Source organism: Heloderma suspectum, chromosome 7 (assembly GCF_057233095.1).
Source record: "Heloderma suspectum isolate Gila_16-S chromosome 7, 16-S_ref, whole genome shotgun sequence".
Classification (NCBI taxonomy): domain Eukaryota; kingdom Metazoa; phylum Chordata; class Lepidosauria; order Squamata; family Helodermatidae; genus Heloderma; species Heloderma suspectum.
In genome coordinates, this window is record NC_139464.1 from 118,244,377 (window position 1) to 118,260,631 (window position 16,255).

Genomic DNA, 16,255 nt, shown 5'->3' on the forward strand with positions numbered 1-16,255 from the left:
CTAGGGGCATTCCAGGGCGTGGAGAGCATAACTGCCTGTACGACACATCCTATGTGTCATCCAACAGCCTCCTTCCCCACTCCGTGCTCCCCCAGCTTGACAACCGCAATCAGCTGTCTAGCCAAAAAGGCAGGGCAGGTGAAGCACAGTGGGAACAATCCCCTCTGTGCTTCTCCTGCTCCGCTTTGGATAGTTCGGACTTCAGAGTTCGCCTCAAGTTCGGAGGCAGCCGCCTATCTAGATAGATAGAGAAAACTTTGTTACGGACAAAGACCAGCCCAAACCTATCTAGATAGGATTGCTCCCTAAGTCAGTCAGGCTTTGTTGTTTGTTTTGCTGCCCAGCCTGTCGTTTCTGAATTCAGTGTAACCTGCAGTGCCATTTCCCATGTAATGCAAGAGCCTCAAAGCTGCATCTGAATGGACTTGTTGCTTAGTGACAAAGTTGTGCAGTTTGACTACACTGCATACAGTATAAGGATTCTCTCTTTGTATCAGGTATTAATAAACCTAGATTACACTTGCATGCAACTTTTGGCTTGTATTCCCAGCCATCTCCTGGTTTCCTGCTGTTTCACAGTAGCCCTTTTCTGCATTTGTAACTTGTCAAAAGGTGTTGCAGATAGCCAAACCTCATGATAGACCAGTTCCCATTGAGAAACATACTTAACCTGTATTGTTTTTTTTCCTCCATTTTCCCCCCTCTTTTGGGATCTCTGTAGTGTTTCTTGTAACTTCATGTCCAGAGCAGCTGTGCTTAAAAGTCCTTGGTTCTTCTTCACACAAAAATGGCCTGCTTGAAACTTTTCATAAATATCTGGATGATCACTTTTAAGTGGCTTTGTTGTTGTTGTTGTTCAGTCGTTCAGTCATGTCCAACTCTTCGTGACCCCATGGACCATAGCACGCCAGGCCTTCCTGTCCTGCGCTCTCTCCCGGAGCGTGCTCAAGTCCATATTCGTTGCATCAGTGATGCTATCCAGCCATCTCATCCTCTGCCGTCCCCTTCTCCTTTTGCCTTCAGTCTTTCCCAGCATCAGGGTCCTTTCCAGGGAGTTTTCTCTTCGCATTAGGTGGTCAAAATATTGGAGCTTCAGCTTCATTATCTGTCCTTCCAATGAGCACTCAGGGTTGATTTCCTACATTTTCTCAAAGTACCATCCTACATACCATAGAAAGGTAATGATGTCATGCTCGTGGAAGACTGGAAAAATGCTTTGCATTGTCTAAAGGTGACCTTCCCAGTCACCAACCCAATCTGAAGCACTGAAGTTGTTCATAAGTCCAGCAAGATCAAGAAACTGATCCCAGTAGGCACACATACGTGATTTCTTCTGACAAGCTCCCAAAAACTCTTGGAAATCATGTTTTAGTTCATTGATTATGGAATGGACCACATCAAACCTATCATTGTCCACAATTGCTCTTCTTGAACAGCTGTTGCATGAATTGCCTAATTGCATGAAGAATGACCAAATATTTACTTGTGTCAGTTGCCATCCAAAATGCATCCCATTTCATACATTGTATTGCTTCAGCTAGGATTAGAATTCCACCTAGAGACCTCACATAATGTGGACCATTCATACTGACTCCACCACATTGATGTGAACATCTCTTATTTCCCCAGAGGTAACTCCACTTTTACAGATGTGCTTGTCTATAAAGTGCTGCGAAATGTTGGCTGTATGAAAAGCCCCTGCCATAGGAATCAGGGCATCAAACTCATTTGGATGACTGAAAACAGTAACAGCAACGTGGGGAAAAATGCTCATCACAGAAGAAAGGAAATGCAGGTTGTCTGACCTGTGACAAAATACTGAGGAAGTTATGCATGTGCCCAACATCCAGCCCATGAGAGTACAAGGGTGTTATCATCCTCTTAATTGGAGCCTGCCTTCACCAATGGCAACACAAACTCCATATCCTTCTGTGCCTTTATTGTATGTTTGAGGCAAAGCAAGTTATCCTCTGCCTTGAACTCTGGTAGTAAGTTGCCATGTGCTGTAAGCATGACAAATGGCATGATCCTTTAGCATAGTAAACCTCATACCATCCCATGTGCCCTGTGTTGAATGTGCATAATCCAGGTGCATTCAACTAGCTGGTACCAGAAAGAGGGAGGCACTCCAATAATGAAAAGAAAAACAGGTGTAGAAGTCACAACAGTGCCTGTTGTTCAAAGCAGAAAATAAACAGGCTCTTTTGTGACTTCTACACCTAGATGGTGACATACTGGAAACTAAAGGTCAACATATCTCACACAATTTCATATCTGATCATGTTTTCAGGAGCACGTATTTGTCATTTCATACAATATCCTGCAAAACTAACAAGTCCTTGTGAAAATGCTAGGGAATCAGACTGAGACTTTCCTGCATTGCTTCAAAGGTTCACTAATACAGGTTTGGGAGGTGTTCCGACTGGCTTTATTACATTGCCAAACCTGCAGTTTGACATAACGTCTATGGATGTAGGTACCATAGTTCATGAGGTAGGTGCTGCTGTAGGAGGATGGTCAGCAGCCATTTCAGAAAGTGGCTTCCACAGACATGTGCCAGTCTGCTCATGATGTCTACCCAGTTTTTATTTCATTCCAAACCATGCCTTCTCCATGTAATCCAAGTGAAAATTACTGTGAGTAATGACTTTCCTATAGAAGTTTATTACAGGGACAGTTTTATCTAAAGGGGAGGGAAGCCTAAGACCATTAAGCCTAGAGTCTAAAATTTCCTATCTACACTTCAGCATATATATATATATATATATATATATATATATATATATATATATATAGTTCATGCACCCCCCTGGCCAACCTCTCCCCTGCCCATTGTGCCACTGAACATGCCCACCATTCCCTGCTATTGCACAGTGCAGAGAAAGATGGGTGGGGATGTACCTGCAAGATCCACTTGTTGATGGATTCCTGACAGAGCAAAGTTCTTGTGCTGGAGAAGGAAATAAAGGAGGAAGCATAAGATGGCATTTCCAAGAACACCTCCTTCTATCAGAAATTGTGCCAGCAATGTTGTGCCTCTTTTCCCATGCATGAAACATGTTATGAGTTGTTCCCCAGAATACACAGCTCAAGTGTCCATAGACAGGAAACGTGGAACAATATTCCCAGAGGCAGAACCATGTTACGAGAAGCAGATAAGACTGAATTGTTTGCATGAAGCATTCACTCAGTTCATTCTGCACAGCTATCAGGATGTTACAAAATGTGTGTGGGGGCCTTTTTTTTTAAGACGGAAATATGCAGTCAGGATTCAAACAGCCACTTTAGATCCACCCAGGAACTTAGTCATGCCTTGTGGAATGCCTTAATTTTTGTAAAGGTTGTTCTCTTTGAACAGAAGAAACATACACACATCAATATTATATCATCAACTGGTCCTCTCAGATTCTAAAATGACTTGCTATGTGGCATTGTAAGAGGCGATGCTCAAAACATGGGCCTAATGGACCATTGGGAATGGGAGTTGTGCTGTTGTTTGGATTCTGGCCCATGTAAATATGAAAACGTGAGCTTCAGCAATGACTCAAAAGCTTGGTCAGGCAAACCTTGGCAAGCATTTCAAGGCAAAGATTCCTCCCCTCCCCATGTTAAGAAAAAAATAACCAGAACTGAGCTCAGTATTTCCACTCGTATTTTCAAGATGCAAAAATAGCTTCAGTGCACAGATCACATCCCTCCACAAAATAACCTGGTTTTACTTTATTTATTTATTTATTTAATTTCTATACCGCCCAATAGCCGAAGCTCTCTGGGCGGTTCACAAAAATTAAAAACCAAACACACAATAAAACAATTTAAAATATATAGAATATTAAAACCACAATATAACAATACAACCACAAATAAATCTAGCAGCAGTGCAGGAGTTTAAAATACAGATTTAAAACAGCAAAGATAAAAATTTAGAAAGCTAAAATGCCTGGGAAAATAAAAAGGTCTCCACCTGGCGCCGAAAGGAATACAATGTAGGCGCCAGGCGAACCTCACTAGGGAGCTCATTCCAGAGCCGGGGTGCCACAGCAGAAAAAGCCCTCCTCCTAGTAGCCACCCGCCTCACTTCCTTTGGCAGGGGTTCATGGAGAAGGGCCGCTGATGATGATCTTAAGGTCCGGGCAGGCACATATGGGAGGAGGCGATCCTTCAGGTAACCTGGCCCCAAGCCGTTAAGGGCTTTGAATGTTAACACCAGCACTGTGAATCGGGCCCGGAAATGGACTGGTAGCCAGTGCAGCTGGAAAAGTACTGGCGTAATATGAGCTCGCAGGCCAGTCCCTGTTAACAATCTTGCTGCCCTATTTTGGACCAGCTGAAGTTTCCGGACCGTTTTCAAAGGCAGCCCCACGTATAACGCATTGCAGTAATCCAGACGAGAAGTTATCAGAGCATGAATAACTGCAGCTAGGCTATCTCTGTCCAGATAAGGGCGTAGTTGGTATACCAGCCTAAGCTGATAAAAAGTGCTCCGTGCCACTGAGTTCACCTGTGCCTCAAGTGACAGTTCTGGATCCAAGAGCACCCCCAAACTACGAACCTGATCCTTTAGGGGGAGTGCAACCCCCTCCAGAACAGGTTGAATATCACCTAGCCGGGCAGACGAACCACCCACTAACAGTACCTCCGTCTTGTCTGGATTGAGTTTCAGTTTATTAGCCCTCATCCAGTCCATTACCGTGCCCAGGCACTGGTTCAGAACAGCCACTGCCTCACCTGGGTTTGATGAGAAAGAGAGGTAGAGCTAGGTGTCATCTGCATATTGATGGCACCTCAGCCCACACCTCCGGATAACCTCCTCCAGCGGTTTCATGTAGATGTTAAACAGCATGGGGGATAAAATAGAGCCCTGTGGGACCCCATGGCACAATTGCCATGGCACAGAGCAATAATCCCCCAGCACCACCTTCTGGAATCGGCCATCCAAGTAGGAGCGGAACCACTGTAGTGCAGTGCCTCCAACTCCCAACCCAGACAACCTATCCAGAAGGGTACCATGGTCGATGGTATCGAAAGCCGCTGAGAGGTCCAGGAGAATCAACAGGGTCGCACTCCCCCTGTCCCTCTCCCAGCAGAGGTCATCCCACAGGGCGACCAAGGCAGTTTCCGTTCCAAAACCAGGCCTGAAGCCCAACTGAAATGGATCTAGATAATCCGTTTCATTCAACAGTGCCTGGAGCTGTCCTACAACCACCCGCTCAAGCACCTTGCCCAGGAAGGGGATGTTGGCCACTGGCCTATAATTGTTAACATTTTCTGGGTCCAGGTTAGGCTTTTTCAGGAGTGGTCTAATTACCACCTCTTTTAAAGTGGCAGGCACCACTCCCTCTCTCAAGGAGGAATTTACAACCTCCTGGACCCAGCCGGACAACCCCTCCTTGTTTGATTTAATAAGCCATGAAGGGCAAGGGTCAAGCACACAAGTGGTCGATCGGACTTGGCCAAGCACCTTGTCTGCATCCTCAGGCCTCAGTAACTGAAACTCATCCAATAAAACTGGACCAGACGGTGCTCTGAACGCCTCTACCAATGGAACTGCATTAATGGTGGTGTCCAATTCATGACGAATCTGAGCGACTTTATCCTCAAAGTGCTGTGCAAACCTGTCACAGCGTGCTACTGAGGGTTCCACCGTCTCTCTCCCTGGCCCAGAATGTAACAGGCCGCGAACCACTCGGAAAAGCTCCGCCGGACGACACTGAGAAGATGCAATGCTGGTGGAAAAGAACTGTCTCTTTGCCACCCTCACCGCCACAGAGTAGGCTCGATAGTGGACTCTTACCTGTGTTCGGTCAGACTCAGCACGAGTTTTCCTCCACCTGCGTTCTAGCCGTCTCCCCTCTTGCTTCATTGCCCTCAGCTCAAGTGTATACCAAGGAGCTGGCCGGGCTCTGCTCAGAGGGAGAGGGCGCTTGGGCGTGATCATGTCAACCGCTTTACTTTCACCAAAAAAGAATCACAATATTCTAGATGTGTTTTGGAAATATAATTTGCCTTGGTGCACGTTGTCAACGCCTCTGTTTGAAATATGCTAAAACTAAACCATATTGGGTTAATGTGAATGTTGTAATAAAACATGCATTTTAATTAAATAGAACATAGAGATATGTTACATTTACATATGCATACAGACAGACAGACAGACAAACAGACAGACAGACAGACAGACCAGTCAGAGACTCCACTGCCTCAATAGAATATGAGGAGAAGGAGTGATATACCTGGGTATCATCTAACTATGGATAACACTGTCCCCTGAAATCTTGTATGACCTCTCCCCATGACTTCATGTAGATGGAAGACAAAATAGAACCCCAACCAGCAATCCTGACAGGTGATTGAGGAGGATATAGTTGCTGATGGCACTGAAGGGTCCAAGAGTCCAGGAGAATCTAGTACAGGAATTTGTTTCCTGGTGAAGGCCATCAACAAGTGCAACCAACGCAGTTTCAATCCCCAAAACAGTCCTGAAGCCAAACTGAAATATAATCAGTTTCATCCAAGAATCCCTGGAGCTGGCCAGCCATCACCAGCTCAAGCATAAGGATGTTTGGAGTGTGGATCTAGTAGATCCAAAGGTGTGAATCAAGTTGGTCTGCAGGAGCACCACTTCCAAGAGAGAGCCTGAGATAACTCCTTTCTCAGAAATATATCAACAATGGATACTCAGAGCGAGTGTGGTGTAGTGGCAAGAGTGTTGGACTGGGAGCTGGGAGATCCGGGTTCTAGTCCCCACTCGGCCATGGAAGCTCACTGGGTGACTTTGGGCCAGTCACAGACTCTCAGCCCAACCCACCTCACAGGGTTGTTGTTGTGAGGATAAAATGGAGAGGAGGAGGATTATGTACGCCACCTTGGGTTTCTTAAAGAGGAAAAATGGCGGGATATAAATGTAATAATAAATAAATTAATACTCTCAGTTCAACCAATCTCACCTGCTAAGGTTTATTCAGCAGGAAGAGCAAGGATCTAGGAAATAGGTGGTCAGTCAAATGGCTCTAAGAATCTTATCCATGTTCTCATGCTGTACTATCTGAAACTCATCCAAGCAACTGCGATTTACAGAGGCCAAAGATGTCTGCAAACAGGGAGGCACCGAAATTGACCCAGGTGCAAGATATCCTATCCCCAAAGTATCTTGCAAAACAGTCAAAGGCATAGTCTTCCCCTACAGACTGAATAAGGTCACAAACGATTTGGATCAGCTCAGCTGGATAACATGATGTGAATGCAACACTGGCAGAGAAGAAGGTTTTGCCACCATAGAATAGGCTCTGCTCAATAAGCTGTAACCTGTGACGCATTAGACTTATCCTGAGGGTGGTTGTTTTGCCACTGCTGCTCCAGCCATCACCCCTGCCACTACATGGCTCCAAGCTCCCATTATGCCATAGACCTGCATGGGCATAACCAGAGGAGGAGCCTCAACACAAGTCTGTCAAGCAGCTGTGCCAATTCCCCACTCCAGAGGTCAATCTGGGTAACAACAGAGTTGCCTGCAGCATCAACTGAAGCATCAACCCCGACATCTAGGAATGGGGGAGAAATGTATTCAGTTTGCATTTTACTTACTTAGTTTTGCCCTTTCAAACCTCCGTGCAAGCTGAAACTTTGTTAACCTTCTAAATTTGAACTTTTTCAAATTTTGCAATCAAAAAATCCATACAAAATGTGCATGTTAGTGAAAATAACATTCAAAAATACTATTATAGTATATCAGGAAAATTGCTTTCAAAAATGTGTATGTTAGGCAAAACTGCATTAAATGGATAAACTAGGAGAAACGTGCACCAAAATGTTTAGGAATATTCATGCGAACTTTTTTTTTTTTTTAATTATGATTGGAAAAATGACAAACTGAGAGAAACCAAAACTGACAGATTTATCCATTGCTATGTGATATCACATTGGAAACCTTCAGCTCATTCTCCCACCCCGCCCTCTGCAGAGATCAAGATCTCCAGGAATCCCAAACATTACCAGGAAATGGGCTGGCTGTGAATAATTTAAAGCTTGCACACATCCAGAATTAGACCTCTTCCCATCCAAATAAGCATGTCACCAGCATCATGCACTGATTAGATTCCTCTGTATATTGGGATGACTATATGGTTGTCAAGACAGCGATGAAGTCCTGAGCTGCCCCAGCCTGAGAAATGTCAGCATCAACATTGAAGTCCCTCTAAGCCTGAGGGCCCCCAAGGCCAAGACCAGATCAGTGAGGGAGTCTGCTAGGCAGTGAGATGAGTAGTGGACCTGTAGAATTTCTAATCTGTCCCCAAAAGCCAACAGCAAGTACAGACACTCAATATTGTTGGTTGACAGATGGTGAGTGTAGGAAGCTGGCCAGGGAAAGGGACAACTGTAACTCCTTCCCTTCAAGACATGTGGCACTTTAGCCCTCCATTGATGCTGCCGAGATAAACCAACTGGACAAAACTGAACCAGTGTAAGGGACCCCCAGACTCATCCAAACAGGTTTTTGTCATCAGATCTCCCTCATCCAAGATCAAGTCCCAAATGCTTACTGTTTTGTTAGATACCAACCTAGCATTTAACAGCATCCTGTGCCTCCAGCCTGCAGACCAAATCCGGTGCTCCTGGGTCACAATCTGGCCCTCCAAGGTTTCCCAGAAGGCCATTCCCTCTGACCCCACCCCCTCTCCCCCAATCACTGATTGGTGGCACCTCCACTTTTGCACAGTTTTCTCCCCATTCTAAAAGGTCGAGATGCCTCTGCTAAGGCTTAGTTATTGGCAGTAGGGGCATTAGGCTAAAATGCTATGGTATTTTTTGTAACTTCGTCCCTCTCCTTTGCCTTGGGCCCCACCCACTACTGAAATGCGGCCCCCAAGAGCTTTCCCAAAATGGAATTTGGCCCTCAAGCTGAAAGTGAGGGATGTAGAGGGATGAAGGGTATTTGAAATAGTTTCCTTGGGATTCCTTCTGTGGAACCTTGAAAATTAGAAGCTTCCCCTCTCAGCAATCACATGGTCCCTGTCTGGGAGCCCACCATAAATGCGGAAAGGCTCCAGAATGGAAGGACTGTATGGGTTTTCTTTAGTGTAAAAGCAGCCCTTGTTTCATCCGATGGAGGAAGGTCCAGAAGAGGCAATAACCACCAATAGTTTAATTCCCCTTACTTGATTTGACCTACAAGAGTTCCCCATCACAGAACATACATACCTTCTACATCCCATCACCATGCCAACTTGGGTGGCAACCCTCTTCCCTGCCCATTCTTGACTCGTTTCCACCTGCACGTAGTTGAGTTGTGTACCAGCCACCATTCTGAGATCTGTCTTTTGGATTACAAATTGCTTCCCTCTAAAATTAACGCTCAGGTCACTTGCCCTTTCCAGACTCAGTACTGGTAATGTCTGCAGCCCAACCATTTGACAGAGTCAGATCTATTGCTTTAAATCCCATTCTTTGATCACAAAACAGCAGACACGCCAGATGTCTTTTTTAAGCACAAGGAGAAGAATGTTTGCTTTCTTGGGACAAAATTAAAACGTTTCCTTGTACTGGGAAAGTGCTGCTGGGCTTTTAAGTATGAACATAGGAAAATATGACATCCATAACAGAGCTACTAATCATAGAATTTTTCCTGGAAAGAAATATTTGCTTAATAAACTAAGCTTGGCTGACATCAACCAAATATACACCAATAAATTGACTCTTGGAGGAGAGAAAGGGAAGCGTTAAAAATCATAGCGCCCACCAAATATTGCCCAAATTATTAATCTGAACAGGCAAATAGACTCTGCCATATCCTTCTACCACCTATAACGACGGGATTTGTCTAAGGGTGTGTGGGGTGGGGTGGGGTGGGGGGTGCCCTCCAATCATTAGGTAATACTGCCCAATTAGGCTTCTATTATATCAGTCTTCAGCTTTGGTAACATAAGGACTACATGCTTTTGCTTAATTTCTGCTCTCTGGTTTATATTCTAAGCCATTAATTTCAGTTGGTGCCTGAGACAAATTCAAATAACTGCTTGCTTTTATATTTTTGAAGGGAGCATAATTATTGCTTCCTTGTCCTAGCTGTCCTGCATCATGAGACGTTTTTATACCAGGCACAGTCTAACCAAATTATGTCTGCAAAATGTCTCTCCCATTCCATCGTTAAGAATGTTCCAGACTTCAGACTAGGGTTCCCATCATGCACAGCAACTTATTCTCTTATTTTTCACTGCATTGCTTGTTTGTTTGTTTGACATGCCTGAAGAAGAGTTCTTGGGGTTGGACTCGATGGTCTTATAGGCCCCTTCCAACCCTATTATTCTATGATTCTGAATTCAAAAGCTGGAGCATGACTTTGTGATTTTTTAATTGGTCCTAGTAAAAAAGTATTGTTTTACTGTACCTCTATGGAGTTTTTCTAATTGATTAATATCACTATTTATCTAACATATAAACAGTTTGTCACCTCTATCTTATTTTTTCTTTCACTATTTAATCCAAATGTTCATGTCTCAGCATAATGGAGAACAATAGATGTAAATTTGCAGAGGTCATACACCAGAGTTACAACTTATTACAGGCTGCATCACTTTTCCAGAAAACACTTGATCCAAACCCACCAGTCCAGCCCATAGATCTGCATGTCCAAATAGCCCCATTTCAAGACATCTAGGCTGATACAGAGTTAGTCTAAGAGCTATTTAGGGCACAGTCCTATGCATGTTTAGACAGAAAAAAGTCCTGTGACTCCCAGCATTCCCTATCTAGCATAGCATCGTAGGAATTCTTTCTGTCTAAACATGCATAAGATTGTACCCTTAAACGTTCAGAAAAAGCATATGAAACAGTCCTCCTAGGACTTCAGAGCCAGAGAATGCAGGTGAGGGCTGGATGTTTCAATGCCGCTCAACACATCCCACCCCTAACCATGCGTCAACAACTGTGTGTACATAGTTGCCAGGGGAAATGACAGCTAACTTTCTACATGCAGGGTTGCACATAGTTCTAGCCTAGCCTTTTCCCTGAAGCACTAGCTTTCCACCTGCAGGAAGTCCTTAACATTCAAACATGTGAACTCCTGCCTGCATCCTGCAGTCATACAGACACAAGAAGTCTATCCCATGTGCTTTTCTTGCATTGCGATTTTTTTTTTTTAACTTTACAAGTCTATTCAGCCACGGCACTATACTATCTCAGTACACATAGCATGGAATTCCTTGCTTGGAAGTCCCTCATGCCAACAACTTTCAGCACATAGAAAGCTCACACTGAAGATGAGTAACGTATCAGAAGCAGCATTTTTTAAAAATGGTTCTCATTCTGTGCCATTCTGAATATGGGACTCCTTCCATTACGATCTGCTGTAAGTAGTTATTTATTACATCTGTATAACCCACCCTTCTTCCAAGTTAGCTCATGGCGATGTACATGTTTCTTCCCCACACCCTCCTCCGCACCACCGATTTTACCCCCACAGTAACCCTGTGAAGTAAGTTAGTCTGCAACGCAGTGACTGGCCCATGGTCACTCAGTGGGAGTTTGATGGCTGAGTGGAGATTTGAACCTGGGTCCGACAGTCTAATTTGTCTGGCTTAGGCTCAATCCAATGCACGTTTAGACAGAAAAAAGTCCTATGATGCCCAGCGTGTCCCAGCCAGAATGGTGGTACCCCAGCTGTGGTATTTCTCTTCCAAAGGCAAGTTAAAACTTTATCTCTTGGAGTAGGATAGTGGTTTGTGCTTACTGCTTGCTAGGCATTACTGTCTACATGCACAGGTTTTTTATATATATACATAAAATCTACATAAATCTACATATACTGCACTATTCTCAGGTTGGTAATCATTCATTTTCTTTCATTACAATTCTCCCAGGTTTTAAATTATGATATAATGTAAAGTGTTATTGTTACCTGCCTCAGAAGTCCGACATCAGGCAGAAAGGTATCAATATTTTAAGTAAGTTCCTATGTACCTCAGATTTTACCAACCCACACAAGAGGGGAAATAACAGTCCGCATCTCCTAAAATAGGAATGGCCAACTTCTGTATTCAGAGGTATGGGAGCTAGGAGAGTATTTTGTGGCACAACTGGACCTCTTCACAAGTGATCTAGCAACATGATAAAGTTGCACCATCTAGCAGCGTAAGGACTCCCTACTGGACTACATCGGTCGGTTTATAGCTATACTATACATTAGAACTGCCCATGCTGTTTCTTTCAAGAATCCTAGAGAAACTGTAGTAAGTTACCACCGCTGGGAATTTAGCAGCAAATTATTGCCAGTCTCGTGCAAACCATCCAGTCAAACAGGCAGGAAACACACCCTATATCCTGTTCCTCGTGGAAATCAGCTTTCTGGTGTATGGCCTAAAGATATAAACTGATTCCTTAAAAGTAAATGTTTTCATTCTGATTTCCCTCACCAGTTTCTGGAATTGTTGTTTCTGGAAAGCAGTTGCTAGTCCCTCTTAGTTGCAGAGCAAAGAAAGAAAACAGGCAAATGGGTGTATTGTTGTGCCATCATTTGAATCCATCTCAGCGTGGAAAGGGACATGTGTTCTAAAGCCGGGGTAGGGAAACTTCTTTTGGCCCAAGAGACACATTGCTTCGGTGGGAACCTGTTGGGGACCACCTACCAGCAGTGAGTGGGGCCAGAGCAAAAAGTGGGTGGAGCCAAAACCAAAGTGGGTGTGGCCATCCACACACTCTTTTACTCACACACCATTCTCTCTCTCTCTCTCTCCCCCTCCCACCCTCCTCTCTCACAGACACACACACACCGTTCACAAACACACCTGCCGATCTGCCGGGCAGATACTCAACTGTTTCCTAGTCGGGAAACACAGGGAGAAAGAGATCATTCTCTTCCTGGATCACTGGCTGCAGCTGAGCAGCAAAGAGGGCGCAGCTCCTTCGGGAACCACTGCTTCAGGATGCTCCAGGCCCCTTGAGATGGCAGCTCCCAACGGGGCTTGCTTCCCTTGCCCCTCCAACATCCCTTCAGGGAAGGCTTCTCTTGCCTTCAGGAAGTGCTGCTTGGATACCCTCAGATGCCTTAAGATGGCAGCTCCTGACTGAGTCAACTTCCCTGTCCCCTCACCCTTCTCTGAGGGGAGGGGAGGTTTGGGGAGGAGAAGGCACTTTGCCATGGCCTTGGTGAGCTGGACGCAGAGGCCTGGCGGGCCGGATCCAGTCTGCGAGTCAGCAGCTCCCCACCTTTGTTCTAAAGCACGCTGGAAGTGGTTTTGACTTGTATTTACTGAAATGTGAGGTCTTTGCTGTCAGGACACAGCATGTGTGTCAAAGCCATTCCTACCGTACTTAGACAATATGCTTGTCTCCAACTTCAGGTGGACTTGTGCAGAGCCTGGTGTACCCAGCCCATCAGCCTGGATCCAAAAGGTGGCTTCTATTCGCTCACTTGTAAAGCCCCCTGTTCCGTCATCCAGCAAAGTACTCCTTTGAAACTCAGGTGACTTTTCAGAGGGACCTCCAGCACAGCCCGAAGAGTTACAGCCAAAAACAAAATGCAGAGGGAGCAGAAGCACGTCTGTAGAACTACTTACTGTTGAGTGAGGAATTGTTTCCTAGAGGAGGATGCTTATAACAAGACAATTTGTCCTTCAAAGCCAGTATTGCCTATTTGACTGGGAGCAGCTCTTCAGGATGGGTCTTTTCCATCGCCTGATTACTGATCCTGTTTTAAGTGGAAGTGCCTGGATTTGAACCTGGGATCTTCAACCTGCAAAGTACGTGCTCCTCCACTGAGCTACAGGCCCTTCTCAATGTGGAATACACGCCCATCTCCTTTCACTGATTCAGACTCAAGTCTGAGAGACAGGAAGTCAAGAATGAAAAGGTCCAAATTACAAAGAATTAAAAGTTATTTTCCAAATGTCGCGCGGGGGGGGGGATCTTTGTTTTCAATGCTGGGTTCTATACTCATTTTCATTGCTATAGAAATAAATTGCCATGAAAACTGCAATGATGAAATTAAGATACATTACATTTGGCTAGTTAATTCTTCCTTTCCTGTTGGCCAAGTTGGAAAAGGAGTCCTCATCCATGGTGCTGCTGTGTGAATCAGGGGAGTGAGTGACAAGAACTACCAGATAACCTGATGGACCTGGAATGTAAGATTTCTCCCATCATGCCATTTGTTAAAGAGTGAGAGGATGAATGCGCCCTTCCATTAGCACCACCTCTACTTTTGGGGTGGGGGTTGACTCACTGCTCTATGGATCCCAGACATTAGCTGCGTAAAGCCCCGAACATGCCTTCTGCTGTTTGTCAAGACATCCAACCCTTTTTCCCCATTCCCAAACATGCTGCTAATATCCCAAGTTTCACTCTTCCCTTCCTTTCCACCTCTGCCCCAAATGCTCCAAACGCTTTTAAAAAATCAAAACAGAATAAACTATGCAAATGAGGTGCAAAGAGGGGTTCTCAAATGGTAACCACCTGTTACAGTAAAACAAAATGGAGAGTTAGCCTGTTATAGTAAAACAAAATGGAGAGTCCCGCGGCACATTAACAGATTCGCAAATTGATGGCTGGCATACATATTTGCATGACATATTTAATGCACATGAGTGTGTTCGCTTCTTTGTTTTTAAATCGAAGAAGTCTGGTTCTTTCACTGTTTGGCAATCTAGCGCCCCCCCACCCACCTTGCCCCTTGTGCACAGCTGAGATTTGAACAGCCTATAGCATGCATCTTTTTCTTGGAGATCACCAGCTGTGCCTTTCTCCATTGTGTTTATTCTGTATTCTTCCCTCATAAACTATTAAAAATTTTAATAGTGTTTTTGAGTATGAGCAGAGAAACATTGCCTGTTTGACTTGTAGCCAGAGACTAGACTTGAACATTACAGCGGATGGAAAATGGTCAGATCCAGGACCCAAATCTCCTTGCTGTGGAAATGGAGACATGGCAGTCACCCTTCTGTCCCACCTAATGTGGATGACAAATTCCCAACAAATTACACATTGCCTCTCCTGATAAGAATGTAAGAATAATCCTGCTAGATCAGACTGAGGTCTGTCTAGTCAATGGCCAGCCAAATACTGACCATTTACTGGCCACTCACAGGCAGGGCACAAAGGCAATGGTATGCCCCTGTTGCTTGTCCTCATCCATCTGTCATTCACAGGTATACTGCCTCTGCACTTGGAGGTTTGCTTTCGGTCTCCTCCATGAATATGGCTCCACGTGTAAAAGCTATCAAAGACAGAGGGCGTTGTCCCACCTTGTGGTTGTGAAGCCCTGTATGTTGTGACATGTTGCACAAAGTCCTTCCTCCCATTCCCCACCGTATCTTGCCAGGCAAAGCCATTTTACTGATGGCTCCCAGGCGATGGTGCAAGCTTTCAACCTTCTGCAGATCTTCCTCCATCAGATATGCCCCTAGAAGAAGCACTAACGGACACATTGCCCCACCCCCACAGGGATGACACCCCCAAACTCAAGAGCAGCCCGGCATGTCTCCGCTCCCCCCCTTGTCGGCGTATGCCAGGATCCGCAGCCCCTTGGAGTCAATTCCCACCGGAGCAATCCACTCGCCAAGTTTCTCTGAAACGGGGGGCGGGGGACCCCAAACACTCACCTTCCGAAGAGACGCGCTCTCCCAAGACCGGCACATCTGCTGCGCGCTGGGCACACACGGAGGCGGCTGCTCTCCGCAGCCTCTGCGGCGCTGGGATCGTTACGTCCCGCGCTCCAAACAGGGTCCGCGCCCAGCCGGGCCGCCGCCGCCGCCCTCGCCGCGCCCCGCCGCGCCGCCCCCCCTGCCCGGCTCCAGCCGAGTGCCCGCACGGGGCCGCCGCCGCCGGGGAGCGCCGAGTCCCGCCGCGCGTCGGTCTTAACCCTGTCCAGCGGGGACCGCGCCGCCGGGGCAAGAGCCGCGAGGGCCGGGGAGGCGCGGCGTCCGCCGGCGGAGGCCCCACGCGGCGCCGGAGGCTCCCCGGACGCTCGCGCAGCGCCCGGGCCCCGCCCGGCGGTCCTGCTCCGGCTGCATGCGCCGCCCTCCCCCGGTTGGATGCGCCCCAGTTGAATGCCGCAACCTCCCCCCAGTTGAATGCTCCACCCCCCCCAGTTGAATGCGCCCCAGTTGAATGCTGCAACCTCCCCCCGGTTGAATGCGACCCAGTTGAATGCTCCAACCTCCCCCCAGTTGAATGCGACCCAGTTGAATGCCGCAACCTCCCCCCGGTTGAATGCGACCCAGTTGAATGCTGCAACCTCCCCCCGGTTGAATGCGACCCAGTTGAA

The 16,255-nt window shown here is 46.2% G+C and overlaps 1 protein-coding gene across 1 annotated transcript in view; it reads right to left on the bottom strand.

The window, feature by feature from the left end:
- Positions 1–15,764, bottom strand: part of A4GALT (alpha 1,4-galactosyltransferase (P1PK blood group)) — a 90,955-nt gene extending 75,191 nt beyond the window's left edge. The window contains exon 1 of the mRNA XM_084811204.1: positions 15,591–15,764. The gene's annotated coding sequence lies outside the window, so the exon portion shown is untranslated. The remainder of the gene's footprint in view (positions 1–15,590) is intronic.
- Between the last annotated feature and the right edge of the window lie 491 nt (positions 15,765–16,255).